Genomic DNA, 21,163 nt, shown 5'->3' on the forward strand with positions numbered 1-21,163 from the left:
CTTTTATGTGGGTTTTTATTTGTTGTTGCTCTTTTGGGGGACCCGCCACCCTGCTCCCAAATAAATCACACACGGAGGCTTATTCTTAATTATGAATGCCTGGCCTTAGCGTGGCTTAGTTTCTAGCCAGCTTTTCTTATCTTAAATTATCCCATGTATCCTTTGCTTCTGGGCTTTTCCTTTTCTCTTCTATAAATCTTACTCTTTCTCTGTGGTTTGCTCTATAGCTGGGTGGATAGCCCCTGGAGTCCTTCTCCTCCTCTGGCTCCTTTTCCCCCCCTGATTTCTTCTATTTATCCTCTCTGCCTGCCAGCCTGCCTATTTCTCTCTCCAGCCTCACCATTGGCCATTCAGTTCTTTATTAGACCATCAGGTGTTTTAGACAGGCACAGTAACATGACTTCGCAGAGTTAAACAAATGCAGCATTAACAAAAGTAACATGTCTTAAAATAATATTCTACAACAGGTTCTGATGATCCAAAATCCTGTCCTCACACACGTGGGACAAGTTCATTATCCATGAGTCATTACTCTAGCCCTTTGATACTTTTATGTGTTAGGAATATACCTTATCTGAAATGTGAAAGAATATTTGCTTGTACATAATGATAAATGTGAGATTAAGGTCTAGGTTTAAACTCTCAATTCATTTACATTTCATGCATACCTTATACACAAATCCTGAAAATAAGTTCAAACAACATTTTGACTGTGATCTATTATATGAAGTCAGGAATATAATTTTCCATGTGTAACACCATGTCAGCACTCAAATAATTTTCTGTTCTTAAATATTCCAGATTTTAGGTTTTTGTACTAGAGATTCCCAACCTTCAAACAGAAGAAAAGGGAGGGGAAAAAGAGGAGCGATAGCAGCTGAAATGGATTTACAGTAGTAAATATGGATTAAAATGATGGAAAATAAGGACGCTGTGTTCCTCTTCCAAACTACATGTCTTTTAAAATTACTTTGGAATATTATTTCAATTATTATTAATCAAAATAATTAGATTATTATCGGTACTAATCTAATTGTTATTATATTATTACTATAATCTAAATACAAACAAACAAGTATTATTTTATTGTTTTTCTTTATCAGAATGTCCTTTTAAATGAAAATTGTGCCCAATTTTAGTCTATAATAAGGTATTTTCTTTTATTGAACTTATGAACATTATTTAATTCAATATAAGATTTAATGCTTCATGTATGTTATAGAATGTCTGATACACAAAGGCGTGTGTATGATTATATGTATACATACATATGCTTTTCAAAAATATATTTCTTGGCATATAGAAAAAAATTAAAAGATTTTATATATTTATTTTTATTATTTTAAATTATGAATGTGTGTGTGTTTGTGTGTGTGTGTGCGTGCGTGACTGCCTGTGGGTATGTACACATGGGTATAGTTGTCTGCAGAGGTTGGAAGTACCAGATCTGGCTGGAGTTGGAGTTGCAGATGATTGTAAGTTCCCAACACAGATGCTGGGAACTAAATATGGGCCTTCTGCAAGAGCATTACAGGTACTTTACCAAAAAGCCACCACTCTAATCCCCAAAATAAACCATTGATTAACCAAATTCATTCCAAATGTCATCAATAACTCAGTAATAAGTTACACAGGGGTTTAATTGTGTTTGCCTAAAAAAATCCTATTTTATTAAAAGAAGCCATGGTTCTTAGGAGAAGTGAATGACTTTAGATCTGGGGTAGGAAATGTGCAAAATGAATCCAATTATCTTGTCCCAGGAACAGGAATATCATCAAGGAATATGAGGGTCATTTCAAAGGTTTCAGTAGTGAAGAAGAAAGCCCTAAAATAGATGCAGGAATGATTATTCCAGCATCCAAAAGGGATGAGTGCAACATGCTAAAATGGAATGTACTGTTAACCCTTCAAGTTAATAAGAATCAGAACTATCCAAGACAGAAACAAGTGAAATCCACAAGTGGGCAACTTATGAAATGAGAGCAATAGTAATAAAGAAAGCTGCAACATTAAAATGTTGTTCTACTGTTTTAGTTATGAAGGCAAACTAAAAAATTATTAAGACAACATTTCTTTACCCAACATCTTTAATGTCCAATGGTATCAAATATTAACAACAGCATGGAAGATCAAAAACTGTTGGCAGTTTATGTTTTAAAGCCCTTTTTGAGAGGGTGGCATAGCAGGGACAACTAAATTTTACATACATGTGTCCTAATAATCCTATTTCCTATATCTTCCTAGTAGGAAGAATTGTGATTTTGGTAGGGGGGCATTCATGATGCTATTTCTGTGACACTGTTTTGAATTGTAAAATTCAGCCAATAAGGAAAATCCATATCTAAATTATTTCAAGAGCTATTGGGGAGATTACTTAGTTGGTTAAAGTGCTTGTCCTGTAAGCTTCAGGACCCAAAGTCAAGCCCCAGAATCTAAAGATCCCAGGTACAAAATAATCCTAACAAAGGGGAGGATGCTCCCTGGGAGTTTCCTGGGATCTATTCTAGATTAATCAGTTAGCTTTGGATTCAGAGAGAGAACATGCCTCAAAAGAAAAGGCAGAGGGGTATTGGGTGAGGCATAGATTGTCAATCAATAGCCTCCACTTATGCATATCTGTACAAAGATGTCCACACATGAATACACGCACAAAAAATCTTAAAAATATCTTCAAATTATGTTTTAAAAGACACAATGTGAAAACATGCAATGATGTTTTTATGTTACTTTAAATCATCTCACAAAACAAATTAATTTGGTATATGTTATAAATATTTAGGTGTAATTGTATAGGAACAGATAGCAAGAATCAAATATATACTTTAGATGAGATAGTGTGTGTTTGGGGTGGTATGGCCATAAATCAAATATATACATAGTGCTTACACATCATGGGTAGAAAAACAATGTCTGAGAGAATTCAAATGGACTTTGGTTTTGTCTTCATGTTATACTACAGTTGATAAGAAAGTACTTTATGGTTTATAATCTTCCAATAATATTTCAGGTGAATGTTTAAGGGCCCCCTTACAGATGAGAAAATGACACAGAAGTGATGGTGGATTTGTCATCCTTAAAGGACAGCAGAGACTGATCTTTGTTTTCTTTTTTTTTTTTCCTCCAGATCACAGGGAATCGTGCAACATCAAAACTTCTTCAGGAAAACATCTATTTTGAAAGGAAAGATTTAGCATTTGCTAGTCTTTGTTAATGGAAACTGCAAGTAGAAATGTGTCAAGGAGACAATGGGATGAGGAAATCCAACAGACTAAACTCCAAGAAAGCAGAATCTAGTAGGTGCACAGCTAGAAGCTCCAACGAGAAAACCAGAGAAGTTGATGCTCAGTCAGAGGAGGTGAAGGAGAAGCTCAGAATCAAAGCTCAGAAAGTGTGTCCTGGGAGAGGAAGTGGTCAGTAGACGGCATGTGCTGAAAAGAGATGGCAAAAGAGGGCTTAAATGTCACTGCAGTTTGACAATAGGGAGCTCATTTCCTGCCTAGCAAAGAGCCTTAGTGAATAAGAGGAAGCAGGGATCCAAATGCAGAAGAACTATGACATGAGGTTGGCTTAATAGTGTGCCACTCAGTCCAAACATTAACCATGGCGTTGTCATATGATATACGTTTTCGAGGATGCATACCCAAAAGAACTGGAAGCAGAAACTCAAGTGGATATAGCAGCAGTATCCATAATAGCCCAAGGAAGAAACAACTCAACTGTCCCCTGACGATGAATAAAATGTGGCACAGGCATACAACAGAACACTGTTCAGCCTTGAAAGGGGAAGATAACTTGGTCAGATGCTAGAAACGTATGAACCTGAATGAAATAAGGCAAGCACAGGGGGAGGGGACAAAGATCACAGGAGTACATTTACCTGTGGGACCTGAAGTAGTCAAATCCTAGAGTGTGGGGAGGGAGCAAGGGCAGGTTGTTGAGTGAGCACTGAGAAAGTTCTGAAGTTTGATAGTGCTGACATTCCACAATGTAGGTGTACTTGATGACTTTGAACTGTACCCATAAAATGACTAAAATGGTATGTTATATTTTGACACAAATACAGAAGAAAGATGAGAGGGTTCAAGGAGAATCAGTGTTGCCAATTACCTCAAAAATTTCAGAGGAAGAAAAAGAGAGCAATAATTGGGATTAAGTTAGTCAAGAGAAGCCGTGAAGCTGGCAGAACCTCAAGCACAGTTACCTTAATAAAGTACTTACTGGAGAAGCCTGGATACCCACCTCTCAGATAAAGGGAACACCAGTGCTGATGAAAAGGTACATAATTGCAGTGGTCTACCCATTTATCTTCAGGGGATATATTTCCAGATTTCCCCGCAGCAGAGGCCTGAGAGCAGCTGGTACCAAACCCTACTCATGCCAATGTTTCCTGTGCCCTTACCATGAACCATATCTATGTCACCATGACATTTATTTTTTTCTCGAATTGCCAAGAATGTTCACCTTTTCCTTTAGAAAGTGTGTTTCATGTCTTCTCTTTGGTGCATTAAAGTGGGTAGAGTATCACTATTCTAGAATGCTAGGGTCATGGTTAAGTAAAATGGGTCACTTGAGTGTAGGGCCTAGGACAATGTGACAGAGGCACTGAGAACACATATGGATAATAACTGACTAGGGGAGGGTCATGCCCACAATGTGGGTCCACCAGGCACTCAGGTGATTCATGTTCTACACAATAAGAGGCAGTCTGGCATGAGATTTTATCATGCTACAGAATTCTGAAAATTTAAAATTATATATCATTTCTGCAATTTTCCATATAATGTTATTGAACTGTACTTGACACTTGTAACTGAAACATTAGATAGGGAGACCACAAATGAGGGGATACTAGTGTGCCCACAGGTACTAAGGAGGTAAGGCTTGGCTTTTAGGACCATATGAACCTTCTGCTTTACTCACAGAATCGTGGCAAAAAAAAAGAAAAAAAAAAAAGTCACCTAAGCATAAATGAATCCCATCAGTGGCATTTCCTTCTTGGACTATTCTATAGGATTTCACTGAAGAATTCAAATCAAATTTTAGATGATGACATGTAGGCTGTTATTGTTTGTAGTTTTTTTGTTTTTTGTTTTGTTTTGTTTTTGTTGTTTTTTGTTTTTGGATGGTTTTTTGTTGTTTTTTTTTTGGTTTTTTTTGTCTGTTGGTTTTCTTTTTGTGGTATTTCACTGCAGGCAACTCTTTTAGCTTGGCTTATTTGATTTTACTTCTTGCCAATTCACATTAAATATGTGAATAAGTAATATGCAAAATGTTTCCACTTTTAACCATTCCCCAGTGCATCAGTCTTTTGACCACACAGTTAAGTAAAAAGCTTAGGGTGTGGGGTTGAGGCCTCCTGGGCTTTCCCCCAATCCATGTTAGCATGTCTATTATTGTCTTTGTTCTACTCAAGTTTTGGCAGTGAGGTTGGTGAGACTTTATGGGTGTGGCTTCTAACATTCCTAGGAGACAAGATCTCCCAGGAAACTCCCTGATCCTCTGGCTCTTACAATCTTTCTGCCCTCTTCTGCAGGGATCTCTGGGCCATAGGTACAGGGTTATAGTGTACATTTAGCCATTGCAACCCTACCCAAAGAACTACAGGGAACTAAGGATTACTGTCAGCTAGAGAAATTGTCATCTCCAGAGAAGAATACATCCATTGGTTATCTAATACCAATTGATTGTCCCCAAAAACATACAAGTAATTTTATGCAGGTAACACCTAAGTATTTATGGATATACATTAGTAAATATATATAGGTATATAACAACAAAAAAGAGACTATGGACTTGATAAAGAGCGAGAAAGGGGATATGGGAGGGTTTGGAGGGAAGAAACATAAGGGGGAAATGATGCAATTACATTATAATCCACAAAGAAAAGAAATTATTTTTAAAAACAGAAACAAACAAACAAAAAAGGCTTAATGTGGTGTCCTCAGAATGGTGGTTTCTAAAGTACAGAAAGTGGTTCTTGCAGTGTGTGAAGCTTTGTATAATTCCTGTATTGTTCTTGCAATCCACCTCCTTCTCTTCCCCAATAAGCTAGTGAAGGTGGGAGGAAGTGCTACTGGTTGGCTACCCATTGGCTTTTACTATCTGTCAGACTGGACCTGAGGGAAATGTGCATCTATGTTTCTATATATGAAATATGCACAGCCATCTGCATAGAGAGACTTTTATAGCAGTTGTCTACAGTTTCTGCATTGATTAGCCAGCCCTTCCTAATATTTGTAAACATATGACTTTTTTTTTTTCAGCCATCCTCCTTCAGATATTCAATTTACTCTCCTAACTGGTAAGAGACTTAACCACCTACATGTTCATCGATACAAGCTCTGTGCCTGTTTTTCACTCTTGTGGCTGAAGTTGTGAGAGATTGTGGATAAGTAACAGTTTCATTTTTGCAGTGCTTTATCTACATGTAACAGACCACTGCCATGAGAAAGGAAGTTTAAGACTTACAGGTAAAGAACCACTACCCCAATTCTGGGAAAATGTGCTAGCTAACATGGTCTCTTTCTCTCTCCCTGTTCCTCTTCCTCTCCCTCCCCCACCCCTCTTTCTCCTGTAGTGTGATGTGCACGTGGGTCATACTGCAATGACTTTAAATTAATTAGATCTTTAAAAGCAAGCCTATGTGCCATGTGCCAATCCCACCGTCTCTTACACAGAACAGCATTTTTTTTCTACTGGTTTTGTTTTTCTGTAAGTATTATTTAGCCACAAGGAGCTATTTTCTTACACAAGTGAGCACTACTTGACAGAGTATAGACTTCAATAACTAGACTTCTCTAAATTTGTTTAAGTAAATATGTGTATGCATTAATTATATATGAACAGATGCACAAATTATAGTTCACTTTTTATGATTAGAAGGGCCTCGTGAATAATTTCTCTGCTTTGTAGAATTTATAAAGCATAATGACTGGTATTTTGCAACTTCCTCTTTTTTTGTGCACTATCCTTTTGCAGAGCAAAAGCTCGATGTTCTTGGCACTTTTGAAGAGAGTCTGGCAGAGAGCAGAGCTCTCTGAGGTGCTGCTCCTCAAACAGGAACGGGGCCGATAGATCGGCGACTATAAACAAGGCCCAGAGGTAAGAAGAACCTGGTACTTGCTGCGTTTCCTTTTATTATTTGGATTTCTGTTTCTATGCCAATGATATAACGGTATGAATGCTGGTCAGATCACAAACTAGCCTGCGTAAGCCTGGTACTCCTCTCACGTAAAGAGTAAAAAAAAAAAATTTTTTTTCTTACAAACTGTATGGCCGTGGCAGGCTTCTTGCTAACTGTGAGAGTAAAAATTTTAAATGAAGAAAGTTTAATCAATTTACTAAGTTTTAGCCTCACATATAGGGTTTTACTAAGCTGTAAAAAATTAAAGTTCTCTTTGTTCTGAAAGTTATTTTAGCTACTAAATAAAAAACTACCTTCCTTATTTATAGGTTAAACTGCACACACAAACACACAGCTAACTGCTGGATAAACTTTTAGATTAGTAATAAGTTTGAATGTTTATTTTTCCTCCCTCCAGTTGATTCCTATCATTCATAAGTCTTCTCACAGTCTCTTATTCTTTTTATGTTTCATTTATTGAACATTTTTCTTAAAAAGTCCATTTCTTTTTACCCACCATAAAAATGATGTTATTTAACATTTAGTATTTGGGATTTTTTCATATTATTAAATTATGACACTTAAATTTTGAAAAATGACTTGAAATGTAAATCTAGTGCATGAGTTTAAAGTCTAAATAGGTAAATCTAAGTTTCCTGATAAGAGCACTTTGCGTTTATTATACTTAATATAGTAAAAAAAAAAAAACAACTAGAACAAAGATAATTTATATTAGTAATTGTAAACTAAACTACATAGGTTTATGCGGCAAATCCTAAAACCGTCTATGTCTTGAAGAAGCCCTTTCCCATTCGTGCCAGTGTCAGAAGCTTCTTGTCCAAGTTAAATGTATAACAACGCATAAAAGCAAGCTGCCTTTTCTTACATCTTGGTTTTTTTAAGTTTTGCTAAAAACATTATACCACACTGAAGTCAACAACCACGGTTTAGGGAGGACAATGGCGCTCACGAGCGCTGTTCAGTTACACACTTGAGGGTTGCATGGTTTGCCTGTGAAAATTCGCAAGACTTAAACAACAGAAGAAAATGAGATGCATTACACATCCACTGTTTGAGATTTGTGAAAACAAACATCTAGACTTGCCTATCGGAGAGCACATTTAATTTTACTTTTAAAGCAGACAATCATGGCCTCCAGTAACGAAAACCCCCACTATCTCATTTCTTGCTGGATCTTGTTTTTGCAGTATTTCTGAGCAATGATGTCTTCCTGGTTCTGTTGCAGTCGCTGGTACCTCCTGACTGTTTAAAACTATTTTCACACACTGGACTCTAACCATAGACACTTTTTTTTTTCTTTACAATGGAGTCAGGAAACAAATGTTTAGCATTGTAAATTCAGGGAAGTAATTGATAATGACAGTTGGACATTTTAGCGAAAACTTAAGTAAGTTGGTAGTTTAGAATCCTATAACATTGTGCCTCCTCATCTCTAAGTATCACATACTAACTCACTAATACTTCTATCCGAACTTGGTTATGTTAACACAGCAATACTACTTCTAACGTCTATTTTATCAATACCCGTATTTTTAAATATCTGTACATTTAACTATAAGATATTTTGATATCATGAACTACTAAGTATTGTGAGTATGCTATACATTCTGTGACATTACAGTGCATGTTGGATAAGAACCATGAGGAAATTACAGAGAAAGTTGATCACCACTGTAACTCAAGGCAATAAAGGCCGTAGAGAACATGCTGTCTTGTTGGCAGGACAGATTTGTTGTTGATGTGAATTATTCTAAGTCTGAGTTAGCAGCCTGCTTCTAAATTGTGGAAAATGAGTTTAGAATTTCTTCTTTGAAAACAATCTATTTACGGACAGGAAACATGAGTGCTTGACTGATTGTTTCCAGGAGACATTCAAATGTTGAAGGGACATTCTGGACAATATTAGCATTGTGTTTCTTTTTCTCAGAGACTCGCTAAATCAGAGCATTTAGAGTCTGTCCCCAAGTCAAAATGCTTTCGGTGGAATTAGAAAGAATATTGTAAGTAACATATTTCCGAAAACAAATTTTGGCTTTTAACAAAGATAAATACACACACACACATATTGACGCTTCATTATATTTCATTCATGTGATACAATTGTTTGAGATATGAATGGTTGTTGAAACTGCAGAGCTGCTGTAAACCAAATCTTGACAAGACCTAGTTGGCTCTGGAATAAATGGGAGATGCTTCAGGGATATGTGAGATGATTGAAGAAGCCCAGGTGGAGTTGATACTGAGAAGCTCAGAGTGGGTAGGTGTTTCTTTCACACACTGACCATCCCAAAATTGCGCACCATGAAAGAGAGTGCCCTGCTTCTTATGAGTTATTAATGTAACTTACAAGTAAGTGACAAATAGAACATATTTATATTTTCTATATATATATAAACATGTTCTGAATAAATGGTAAAATTACTATATGTACAAAAATGTACAGTATGAATAAATGCATTCAAAGAATGTGCATATCAATTTATGAAATTATTTATGTAAAAATAAAAGATACAAGCAAGCGCATTTTGTTACTGGATATATCCATCTTTATAGATTCAATGACATACAGTCTCGTTTACACATCTGTGCTGTAGGAAAAAAGTTAGAAGTATGATTTCTTGGATTTTACATTTTAAAAATGTAAATTTTCTTTTGAGAATGACTGTTACATTTCCTTCACTTGCCTGACATTTATGCTGTTTAGTTTTTATTTTTTTTTTGCTTTTAATATGCTACCTGAACTAAAATTTGGTTCTTAGATTTAATATTGTCCATTTTCCTTCCAGTTTTATTTTTATCGTTGTAAACAAAAACTGAAAACGGCTTGTAATTTTTTATTTGATATACCTTGTCCTTTACTATTATTGAGAAAAATATTTTTTATTTTTAAATGAAATTTTAAGGGGAAATGTCATTAGAATTAATAATTTCAGAACTGCCGTAAGTTAATGAGAATAAAGTTAGCCTTTTGCTGTGGGTACCTGGATGGGAACAGGTTTCTTTCTGCGTTAACATTTCATTTACAGGTAATTTATTGTAAGTCTTTATTTTTGCTTTATTCTGTTGTTACCACATCCTTGAAATTCCTTTCACCTTGGGAACAAGTGCAGTCATGTGGTCTCTGCAAACATCATTACAGCTTGTTGTCATTCTGGATAAATATTGTGGAAGCTCGTGAGTTCACCTTAATCCACTTCATTGGTGTTTTCACAAGGAAATAATTTTAAGCAAGTTATTTCATCCTTTCCTTTCATGGCAGACAGATCTGAATGAGAAAAGCAACAAAAGCACTCTTCACGATGATAAGGCTGCCAAGCAAAGAGAGTTTACCTGTTTCAAATACTCCCCAGCAACTTTTGCTTATTTTTTTAACTTTAACTTATTTTCAAAGTTGTAGTTTGAGTATAGTGATTCACACCTCTAATCCCAGCACAGGGGAGGTGGAAGCAAGAGGATTACTATAATTTTTGAGGCTGCCTAGGCTATGAGTTTGGGGCCACATTTGGATACAAAGTAAGAGCTTGCCTTGAAAACAGAAAATAAAAATAATTTCAAGCCCCAAATGTCATAAAATAGTTTAATGGGTATCCGTGCATCTTACACTGTTTTGTCTCATAATGCATGTTTCTTTCTGTAGCTATTCACTTTGTTCTGACTGAGCACAAGACCCTTTACTTCTGTGTGCAATCCTAAATGTAGTCTCTCTTAGCACATATATACAATGTTTGCTTCGTAAATCTGCAGTCTACTTTTATCCAATCTCTGTCCCTATTTTAGTTTTGTTGTTTAATAATAGTCTTTATAATATTATCCCTTCCGGTGACCAATTCAATCTAGAGTTGATAGTCACATTTAATTGTTACTTCTCTTTTTATTTTTTAATTGGCAAATAAAATTGCATGTATTTATTGTGCACAACATATTGTTTTGAAGCATGCATATAATAGTAATGGGTAACTCTATATAATTAGCATATACATTACTCCACATTTATTTTATTTTGTTTTATTTTATTGTTAAAACACTCAATATTACTTTCTTGGCAGTTTTCACAGATACTAAACATTGCAACTAACAGTCATCATGCTGAAAGCTTTGCCTCCTTGCTCTCTTTGGTTTGGAAAATATGCACATCATTATCTTTGGTAAAACTAAACAATTTAAATGATATTATCTTTCACCAACACTTTTTCTTCACCTTTTAAAATTTTTGTAAAACAAGGATATTTAACTGATGTATAAAACAGAAACAGTACACATCTAAGAAATGTCTTACATGTAAGGTGTTGGTACAAGAACAGATCATGTGATCTTCAAATCAGGGTAAACATAGCTATCTCAAATATGTATTATTTCCTTATGGGAAAAGTATTCAAAATCTCTTCTGATAGATTTTTATATCAGTACATAGCTGTTATCCAAATAATCTTCATTTTGCTAGCATGTTTCTGTGCAGTGTTTTTCTGATGTTGCCTCCTGTGTGGGGTGGTCATACGTTTTCTGACACCACCTTCTGTTTGGGGTGGCTATACATTTCTGCTGGAGTCTTGCAGAGTTGTGGGTTTTCCCTCATGCTAACACGTGGACAGTCACATATGCTCTCGTGTACAGCACAGACAATGTCAAATTACTGCCTCCCCGAGGTAATGCCTGCATTTCCCCACTATACAGTGACAACGTTCCCCTGAACATATTTACTGATATTCTTTTCTAATGCAATCTTTATGGTGAAGTTTAACAAGTCCTAATCTTGCAAAGACACTATCTTCCAACTGTGGTGCTTCCTCCATGTTTACCTGACGTTTCCAAGCTACCGTAGGCCAAAGAATCTTCCACATTTGTTCATTTATGTTTTGATCTATGTTGCTGGTATGGGCTCAAGGAACTTCCAGCTTTTTCCATGACTTGTAATTCTTTATTGCCTAAATTATTTGCTGTCAAATTGTACACATTTGAGCAGCAGAACTCCATTCATTCTGGTTTCTAGGTCCTTATGGCATTCATCTACCAGATTAGTGAGATTTTTCTTTTAGCATGAAAAGTTAACCTAAACTGATACAGCTTCCATCCAGTTGGATTACTAGAATCATTCACCATTTCTTTGGTTGGTGGCACTACAAGACATGGTCCCTGACACTTGAATGTTTTGGTTTTGTGACCCTTTCTGCAGAATATAGTAATGTATATGGACATACGCAAACACAAACATGTAAGTAGAGATGCATACATCAACATACATATGTGAAAATTTTCACATCCACTCCTATATATTTTGGGTAATCTGAACTCATCCTGATTCATTAGGTAAATCCATCTTCCTAGGGACTCCTTCTTATCCTCTCCTTTGTATGTATGTTTATTCTTCCATGGGGAGATCCCTATGGCCTGATAACCTTGGCAGCTTATGTATCGACCCAGTTCTATACAGTATAGGTAGAATCATTTCAGAATTTCTACTTTCAGATATTCTGTGTACTGGTTAGCAGTCCTCCCAAATATCACCAAATAATTGTGTGCAATTTCCTTGGCTCAGAGCTTCCTTCCAGTTCCTGCTTCCTTCCCAATCAGGGTGACTATACTACTAATTAAGTTTGTTTCCGTTCAGTTCCATTTTGAGTATTTTTTAAACATTTACATTATTTTTTGTTTGATTTCATTTTTTTCTTTCATTGATTTGTTAACTGTACAGAATAACTTGCCACAGCCAGTTCTACTACTAACTCATCACACTCTGACTTAAATGTTGTGGATAGAATTCAGCAACACCTGCTTGAGTTATTTGTTGGGCTTTATTATTTTTTTATTTCAATTTTGATAAATTTATATTTTATATTAGCTCAAATTATTTTGATATTGCAAAAAAGAAAACTCCAGAAAATAAAGTGATTATCTGTAATGAGTAACCATAATGGAAAACTATATAGGTTTATCATGCCACAGTTTTTTTTAATGTTGAATATGCACATGGAATCACATTTACAGAAACCATTCTGTAAGGAAGAAAAGTAGAAATCATAAATCTGTACATCCTATACACACTGAATAATCTGTCATCTTGTATGTAACACTAGAACATCCCTTTACTAAGACTTCCCCATCATCTACTCATGAACTTATAACTATAAACATAACCTAATGTGTGTGTTAGGAAGACAAAGATTCATTTTCAACTTCCATTTATCTACTTACTGACTACAATCTTAAGTCACTTGTGTTTTCTCTTCCAATATCCTCATTGAGTCTCAATGTTCCAAGCTCATTGGCCCAGGTTTTGTGTACATGCTCATTTCTCTTTTTTAACTTTCTATTGATTTTAAATAATAGGAAAAATGCATTCCTTAACTGTCTTCCAATGTCTGGACTCATATTTCAAAATGACTATTAACTTGTTCACTCAGATATTAACAGAAATCATAATTCTAATATCCTCCCCAATGGAACCTTTCCCTTCCCATCCTTCTCTCTGCCCCAGCCAGAGTAATTGTCACTAATCAGCACCCCATCCCAGTTACTCAGTTGATTGACGTCCTTATCTTCATCTGTTCTCTACCTACCAATAAGACTATGAACTAGGTCCAAAGCAAGTCTGGGTGGGCTCTCCTTCCACACCCTGTGGACAGTATAATACAATGTGGCCTTTGCTCTCCTAGCCCCCTAAGAAACTCTTTCCACTCTTGTGTGCCTGCCAGCACAGCCTGAAAATTTATAAATTAAACCACACTACTCTCTGGTCAGAATTCTCTAAATGGTTTCCTTTCTCATTAGGAAAAAAATCTGAAATCCTAGATAAGGCTGTGTCTTGACTTCTACCTACCTGCCCTTCCTCATAGCTTGCTCTGAGTATTTCCTGGCCCTACTGTTCATTTTTTAACCACAGCATGTTCCCAGCTAATTACTGACCAAAGATTCTTTCACATATGCATTCTTCTTTCTCTAGCATGTTCTTCCCATAAGCTGTGACACAATAGCTTATTCACATCTCAGCTCAGACATCCCCCTAGGCATTGTCTCTCATTACCAGCTACCTAGTTAATTGCAGTAGACTGCCTAATAGCTCTCTACCTTTTTGTTCTACTTTTTATTTTTGTTGTTTGCTTGAGACAGGGCCTCAATATGTAGCTCAGATTGGCCTAGGACATGATTCTCCTACCTCAGCCTCCCAATTGCTGGAAATATGGTTGCAGTGTATGCATGCCACTGGGATCCATCCTCCTTCCTTCTTCCTTCCCTCCCTTCCTTCCCCCAGTCTCTAGTAAATTGCACAGCACATAATCCATGCTCCATAGATAAAAGATGACTAAGTCCAACATTTCACCATTTTTGAGCTGCATATACAAATCAAACACACAAGATAGAAATAGCTGTGTCCCAAGGTGGCCTGGGGGAGGTCTTGGTTATGGCTGTGCTCAAAGCTCGCATGCAGTTGTCAGGTGGAGAAACTGTTCTTGTTGAGTCAAGGGAACTGAAACTAAACTGTGGTCCCAGGAGACAGTAAATAGACCAAGACGTTCAGTTTTTTTTTCCTCTCTCTCTCTCTCTCTCTTCCTGTGTTGGCTTTTTTCCACTGAGCTAAAAACAAACAAGTTCACAGTGCCTGCCACCAGCATTTCAGAATCCTGTATGGCAGGGTAATACTCTGCGTTGCTTTCCCCCCTGCCTTCAACTTAATCCCCACCCTACCACCACGAAATCCATGTGATGCTTTTCTTTGACAGTTAGAAGTCATGGGTGTCCATAAGCCTATCTCTGTCAGAACGCTTTCCTGACTAAGCACGTTGTTTTGTAATACTTCCTGTATCTAGTTTTGATTTTGAAGTTGATTACAAAGCTACTCTAGGGAAACTGACTTTCTTGTGTATTCAAAATGCAGTATAGAAAGATGTAAGAATCTGCCTCTTCTCTTGAGATTGTAAGGCCCCAAATGATGATGTGATGATGATGATGATGATGATGATGATGAAGAAGTGCTGGGCATTTTTTTTGTGCCATCATTTGTCAGGTGCTTCATATTATTAACTTCATATCCTCAACAATTCTGTAAAATCAGAGCTATTGTTCACATTTTTTTCTTAAGAAAGAAAAAAGTTCAGAGAGTGGATTGGTGGATAAAGTCACAAAACTTGATCCTGGCATATTGATCTCCAAGCTGGACACGTGGTGTGTTATGATACTGCCTCTGCTTAGTTTTGGATACGGAAAGCAGGCCAACTTCTAGTGTGGATGCAGGAGCTCACATTTGCAGCTCCGACTTAGAGACTGACGTCCTAAGTAGTTGAGCACTGCATACAGAGCGCAGCAGTGACACACTGAAGGCTCTCTGGAGCCCGACACTCTAAATGATATAATTATATTATAAGCTCAACAAATAAAACAATTATTTAAAGGGGAATTCCTGGCACTGTTTAATTAGATGAGGAAAAGTCTTGCGTTTACATAAGATGTTTGGATAAGACAAGATCAGGAAGTTTCAGAGAAAATTCAAAGAAGTAAGAAGCAATCCTAACACTCTGTGACTTCAATAGGGAGCCATATGGATCCATTTTTCCATACTGTATTCCCACTCCAAGAGTTGTTAGGTGACACTAACTGCATTACGTGAAGATTTTAACTCGTGTGAGATACCTTGCTTTTCATTTTGAAGTGTACCTCTCTGTGCATTTATGTACCAAACCCTGTGCTTTGGGCATGGTTCTAGAGCCAGGGAAGCAGTAATAACTTAGATCAAGTTTCCACACTCAAGGACTCCACAGTCTGGAAGGGCGAAGCACTGGATAAATCAGTTAAGTACAGCACTTTCCAAAGGGGCCTTAGGACAGCGCTATGCCCAATCTGCTCAGCAGAGTTAAATAACAAAGACAGCGGGGAAGGGCATTTGCCCTGGCTGGGCTCTTGAGATCTCCTCTTTAAAAAGATGATATGTAAGGCAATAACAAGGTGAAAGAAGGGGCATTGCCAGGTCCAGGGCATGACTGAACTTGACATATCAGAAAGCAGAATGGAGTCTAGGTGATAGTGTGTCATGAGAGAGAAATCTCTTGAACTGGTACTCAGAAAGGGTTGAGTCTTATAGATTGGGGGCCAAGAGACAAAGAGCAAACATTTGCAATGATGTGCACATGTGTGAATTGGGGGCAGGAATGCACTGAAAGATCCATTTTCTCTGATTAACACAGGCCAGGAAATACTTGGGTGTGAGAAGAAGTAGCAATTACAACACAGGTCAGAAGTTTCCTTGGAGATAAATTATTGTACTAGATGAATTGCAGATAAGACAGGCTAGCCTTCAGAGGTTAACTACACATTTTTGCCCTTTAATTTCTGTAATAGGTCAAGTTTGATAAAAGTTAAAAGGGTTCAAAAATTATTTAAATTTGTTAGCATAAGATTTTTAAAAAGAAATTGTTACAGAATAATTGACTATCACCCTAGCCATTTGAAAATATGTACACTGATGACTTGTGATGTGTTTTTGTTCATTTTTTTTTCTCTTTTGGGGGGCTCCCAAATAAATCACACATGGAGACTTATTCTTAATTATAAATGCCTGGGCTTAGCTTGGCTTGTTTCTTGCCAGCTTTTCTTAACTTTAAAGTATCCCATCTACCTTTTGCTTCTGGGCTTTTTCCTTTCCTTACTTCTGTATATCTTACTTTCACTCTTACTCTATAGCTGACTGTGTGGCCGGGTGGCTGGTCCCTGGTATCCTCATCCTTCTTCTCTCTCTTTCCTTGATCTTTCTTCTTGCTCCTCCCAGATTTCTCTTGTTATTTATTCTCTCTACCTGCCAGCCCTGCCTATCCTTCCTCCTGCCTTATTATTGACTGTTCAGCTCTTTATTTAGACTATCAGGTGTTTTAGACAGGCACAGTAACACAGCTTCACAGAGTTAAACAAATGCAACACAAAAGAATGCAACACATCTTTGCATCATTAAACAAATGTTCCACAGCATAAACAAATGTAATACATCTTAAAATAATATTCTACAATAGTGACGGTCATCATGAACCTTAATTTCTATATGCATATGAAGTAGAAACAGTTATTTTCCAGCCCCAAGAGACAACCTCTCTGAGGTCCCCTCATTTATCCTTTCCAAAGCATCAGTGACTGTTGAGTCCTAGAAGTACTAGCATGCTACTTCTTAAGTATTGGTTATAAATTTCCTCTGATTGTTACAATTATCCCAAGAGATGTAGACAATCTCAACAGTCACTTTTAAGTCATCAGTTGGACTGAACTAATGACTGAGGGGTGTGAATTGCTGAGGGACTATTGAAAAGTATGTTTTTAGTTGATTTAACAGCCTCAATGTCAGTTAGTGAGGGACAACAAGAACAAATGCCCAGGCTGGGGAGCTGCCTTAGTTGGTCAAGTGCTTGCTGTGTAAGCACTAAGATGTGAGCTGGAGCCCCAGAGCCAGGTATAGCAGCTCACAGCCATAATCCCAGCACTGGGCTGTTGGAAACATGAGGACTACGGGGGCCTCAGTGGACAGGTAGGCTAGCCTACTTGGCGAATTCCAGGTCAGTAATAGACCCTGTGTAAAAACCAAAAATTAGTGGATGGTGCCTGAAGAAGGACTCTGAGGTGGATCTCTGGCCTCCGCACACATGCACATGGGACTAGATCCATGTGAGCATCTACATCACAGGGACATGTACACTTATAGACATGCGTAACCACACGCACATGTGCACAACACCAAAAATATCCTTCTCTCATACTCAGAAAGTTAGTGGCATGACATATGAATCCTTCTACTCCTAGTCTGAGTCAAAACGTGACAATAAAATCCACTCCTGGTCTAGGACAAAGTATGGGCTTGAGGGATGACCTTAGTTGGACCAGGGAGTCCCACTCATCACTTCCCTTAGGGAGAAAGACACGTACAAGGTAAGTTTATAAACTCAGCCTTGAATACTCCTGCCACCCTTTAAAGAAAAAAAAATAAAACAGAACAAAATGTTTGGTATACTGGTTCTACAGAGATATGAAGAGCTTACTAGCTAATTATCAAGGCATTCCATTCTACCATCAAACTAGCTGGGTGTGGGGACTCACTGTATTATCACATTTTTGCTTAATACATGCCATGTGGTCCCAAGTTCATGCGTATGGGGGAATCAACCCATAAATATCTATACTGTGTGTGAGAGAACATGACGATACTTAGGCTTATTCCTGGCTAGGGCAGAATAATCCAGAAGCATAAGAGTTTGGATTTTCTGCAACTGGAAAGGTATGCCCTTTCTTCATCCTTGCATCCATTGACAAGTGCTCAGGTTGATTTTATAAGGACTATTTTGAATTGTGCAGCAATGAACATAACAGTGTTATATTTCTTCAAAATATTGTTTTGCTTTCTTTGATGTACATGAAATAGTGTGGTGCTAGATCATATATAAGATTCTTTTTCAATTTTGTGTGGCACCTTCATACTGTGCATATGTCCAATTCACAGCCTTACTGGCAGTGTAAAGGATTCCTTTTTCTCCACAGTCTTAACAACAATGGTTATGTTTTGTCTTCTTGACAATAGCTATTCTAAACAGAGTGAGGCAGTACTGGTACTTCATTACTAAGATAACTGATATTAAATGTACTCATCTCACACACACACACACACACACACACACACACAAATGGCAACTATGGAAAGTCATACATCTGTTAACAAGCTAGATGTTACAATTCTGAAATGTCTAATTTCAAGAAATTGTGTTGTGCATAATAAATGCATATGCATTTAGATGTTGATTTGAAGATAAATCAGTTGAATAATAAGAGTAGCATACATGTGTAGAGATGAACTAGATTCTAGGAAGAGGATGTAGGAGGAACACATGCCTTAAGGCCTAACAAGTTGACTCGGAGCTGGTGAGCAGTATCTGTGAAGGACATCTTTCCAAAAGCCAAGAGCCTCATCAGCTGCCTTATTGGCTTTGCTACTCCCTCTCATTAGAAACCCACCATGTTAGAGAAGAATACCTTTCAAAGATGAATTATTCCTGGCATGAATCCTTCATTCCTGTGGCACAAGCATTTGGTACAAATGGGTCCTCAGCAGCACAACCACTATTTCCCTCTCAGAGTTCTGGGCAACTGCTAGACTCATGTTACTTAAAAGATACCAAAAGGTGATTGAATTTTTTTCATGGACCAAATTCCTTGAGTGTATATAAATAAACAAAGGACATATGATATGCCCTTTAGAGCCCCAAAGGAAGTTGTTCCCATACAACTGTCTGTCTTCTGGAAATTGGTAGGTTTGCTTGATTTAGTTTGACTTGTCTTATATTTTTGCTTGTAAGGTAGGACAGGAATGTTGGATAAAACAAAGGTATGCACTGGACAGCTAAGAGCAATGCAATGCTTCCTCTACCCAGCTCAAGGCCCTGGTTCGAGCTGGTGGTGTTGGGAGGTAGGACGAAAGAGTGATGTTTCTCAATTATTGCTCATTCAAGAAAATGTTTTGGGGTCTGTTAAAGTTACAGTCTACTGATCTGTTTAAAAACCTTAACTAACCTCTATCCCTATGATTGGACTCTCTTACAATCCATAGTTGCATGATTCTTAACCTCTGTGTTTGATTTGAGTCCTCACATTCTGAACAGATGTGAAACTTAATAGGCACTATTTTTTTAAAAAATGCTTTCTATTTTAAAATTTATAATCAATTTCCACTTAAAATAACAACAATAACCGTAATTTATTAAAGGCCCAATCACGAAGTCATTTCTGGTCATAATTTCATGGAGTAGAGGTATCCACTGAAAACTGCAAATTTAAGAGATTGTCTGAATCCTATTCTTCTTTATTGTGCAGGAACACAATATTGTCCTGGGAAGAACAAGACTTCCTTAAATAATGAGTCACTATTTCTTGATCTGATTCTGTCAGAATTGTTGCTGCATCCACAGGCAGTCTAGGTCCACCAGGCTGGGGGAGGGGCATAATTTTGCCTTGCTACCAATGGAGGCCAAAGACAAGTTAGCAAGCCAGGAAGCAGTCAAAGGCAAGTTCCAGCCATTGGGACTCTTACAAGTGGGAAATGGCTCAGGTGCTGTGGTTAGCACGTGTACACCGTTGTCAGGAACTCCAACTGTGAGTGCTGAGCCTGAATTACCAGGTTGTTTGGCAATGAACAAAATGATGTCTTTGGCTACTTCTTTCTCAGTGAAGACAGTTCTGGTTATGCCACAAGTTTGTGTGTACTTCTGTTTCCTAATACTTTAGGCTGCTATCTATGTACGATTAGGTGCCCAAGGCGCCCTTTATCTAAACATGCTGAAGACTAACCTAGCAAAGCCAATATTTTATTGCCTTCATAGGACACTTGGTATTTGGGGACCCTGAAAGTTACTTTTGGTTTCTAGCAGACAGACCCACCAGAACGCTGCTTGGATAAACAAACTTTAAAGATCTCCCGAGGGGAAAAGATGTCCTGACTCAGTTTCTAGTTTAAACTATCTTTAGAAAGCTATGCTACAGGAGGAGCAGTGTGGCCAGCCGCTTTCATACTGTTAGCTTTTACTTTATTTAATTGTAAAGAGTGAATGACAAGTAGGAAAGTGTTTTTGTGGAGAGTGGGCGTCTGAAGCTGTGGAAGGAACCTATGCTCTGCATGGGAGTAAGCTTGTGGGTGGCAGTTATAGACTAGTTGAGAATAATCATGCATAAATATCTCTACTGTGCTGCCTTGAAAGGATTCAATACACTCCTATTATAGGCACTTGATATATTATTTGAAATAAGCACATATTAGCTTATATCTAGGAACAGATAAATGGTAACCACATCAAGGACAAACAATTTCTAAAAGCACTTTTATCTATGACAAAACAAAAGATAACACAATTGGATATTCATTTTTTTTTCAAATACCATTTCAAAGCTTGCATGTTACAGTCCTTGAAAATATTAAAGGGAAGCAGCCAGTGTTTGTCTGTTGGTGTCACAGCTTTAAAAGATTCACTCTGCAAAGTGAATGAAACTGACACCAAAAACCCCAGCAAG

At 37.3% G+C, this 21,163-nt stretch overlaps 1 protein-coding gene across 2 annotated transcripts in view; it reads left to right on the forward strand.

Annotated features, from left to right (window-relative positions):
• The first annotated feature begins 6,978 nt into the window (after positions 1 to 6,978).
• Mbnl1 (muscleblind like splicing regulator 1) overlaps positions 6,979 to 21,163 on the forward strand; it is a 173,315-nt gene continuing 159,130 nt past the window's right edge. The window contains exon 1 of one of the 2 annotated variants that reach the window (XM_037206628.1): positions 6,979 to 7,101. The gene's annotated coding sequence lies outside the window, so the exon portion shown is untranslated. The remainder of the gene's footprint in view (positions 7,102 to 21,163) is intronic. The other variant, XM_028890589.2, reaches the window with a different exon arrangement.

Source organism: Peromyscus leucopus, chromosome 6 (assembly GCF_004664715.2).
Source record: "Peromyscus leucopus breed LL Stock chromosome 6, UCI_PerLeu_2.1, whole genome shotgun sequence".
Classification (NCBI taxonomy): Eukaryota; Metazoa; Chordata; class Mammalia; order Rodentia; family Cricetidae; genus Peromyscus; species Peromyscus leucopus.